The sequence below is a fragment of the Pundamilia nyererei genome, unplaced genomic scaffold (assembly GCF_000239375.1).
Source record: "Pundamilia nyererei isolate P.nyererei 1_Seehausen unplaced genomic scaffold, PunNye1.0 scaffold00010, whole genome shotgun sequence".
NCBI lineage: Eukaryota > Metazoa > Chordata > Actinopteri > Cichliformes > Cichlidae > Pundamilia > Pundamilia nyererei.
The window spans coordinates 2,507,066-2,509,074 of record NW_005187411.1 but is presented as its reverse complement, the minus strand read 5'-3'; positions in this window follow the sequence as shown (position 1 = coordinate 2,509,074).

Here is a 2,009-nt window from a genome sequence, read left to right as displayed (position 1 = left end):
TTTTTTTTTTTGTCCTGTGGGTTTGTGGGTGGGGTCTCTGTAGAAGGGACTTGTTCCGGCTCTTTGTCCTGTTGTTCCAGCAGTTTCTGAAAACTTTTTGGGGCGATACTTCTCACATTGTCCTGCCGGGGTGGGGCCCACTCATGACACTTGATTTAAATGTGATCCCATGGAGTGCCGATAGAGCACATGTCCAGAGGCCCCATTCCCACCATGCCACTATTACTGTCTAACAATGGGATGGAAAGAGTACTTTACTCAAACACACTTTTCATATAGTTAAAAATATGCTAGGCTACTTTCTTTTTCTGCTCCATTTTGAATGCACATGCTGTACCTTGTACTCCATAACATTTATTTTAAAGCTCTAGTTATTATTTTACAGAACTTTAGATACAAATCTACACACAAAAGGAAAGAAAGTTTAGCTAACTTGTATCTGCAGTTAAAGTATATAAGTTAAAATCTATCAATAGGGGCACACATACACACACACACACACACACACACAATTTTAATCACATATATACAGAATTACATAAAAAATTAAGCAGTCATAATGAAATGAATGCTCACAAGACGAAGTCCTCAAAATCATTTTTTTAATATATATCATGACTAAAGATAGAAATCTATACAAGTTTTCAAATTTTGGGGAAATATATTCCAGTCATTAATTGCTTATTAGGAGAGAGCTGACTGCGCAAAAAATGATGCATTGCTTAGGCACACCTACATGGCGGACCTTGTTGCTATACTCATTTGCCCAGAACAGGCTGGATAAATCTCGTATTGTATTCAGATGTACTAAATGCATATCTGAATTCAATAGTAGAATGTGTTTGTAAAGTGATCTGATGAACTTTAAGTCAGTCTTATTCACCTGTGAGCAGCATGACATGCAGAAATGAGAAAGAAAGAAAGATTCATTGCATTCAGATTTCCTGTCTGTCACCTTATTTATGGAATTACCACAACAACTTTCATGTGCCAGGGAATATACTTTTCTCGCTTTTGAGTTTGATAGTGTTGAGAGAATCTGATTCATTTTCACATCATCTGTGTGGTTAAAAGTCAAAATATTTGTGCTAGTTAAAACCAATCTGGGACTGCATTTCTGGAGGACTAGCACTAAGCTCTAAAAACAAATTAATATGAGGTTATATATACTTTTTTACATTTATAACATTTTGTATTGTCCCATTTATGGGTACACTTTTCAGTTCTCTTTTCCTAAGAGTTAATCAGTCCTTTTATAGATCTGTTTAATATTTTCTTTCGTCTGTGTTATGATCTCAAGGAACAAATTTTCTTTGGCCTTCCCGTGTTGTCCTATGACTTTATTTTGAAAACCTTCAATTAATTCAGTCAATTGTATATTTTAGATATTGGGCAAAGAATGTTAAACTTGGAGCTGCCGTGCAGGCGGAAAAGAGGAAGACCACAGAGACAAATCATGGATGTAGTGAAGGACAACATGCAGATAGTTGGTGTAACAAAGGAGGATATTAGGGATAGGGTGAGAGGGAGAATAGGATGACCAGTTGTGGCGACCCCTAGCGACAATAACCTGAAAAGAAGAAGCGAGTATTCACTTTTTATATAGATGTAATATAGATTATTAAATATAAGCAACCAATTTTTTTTAAAGTATTACCTAACAAGGATTATAACTTTTTCTTGAGTAAAGACTTTAACACAAGTAATTCAACACAAAACAATTCTCCACGTTTCACGTACTGATAATAAATATGTAGTAGGTCACAGGGTTGCACATTATGGAGGGCCCAGAGTGCCAAAGGGAATTAAATAAATGCATAATTAGTATGTGAGAATGCTGTTTGTAGATTACAGCTCAGCATTCAATACCATCGTTCCCTCGAAGCTGGACAGGAAACTGCAGGATCTAGGACTGAGCAGGACTGAGCAGCTCCCTCTGCAGCTGGATCCTTAGCTTCCTGTCTGACAGACGCCAAGTGGTCAGACTGGGCAGCATCACCTCATCCCCC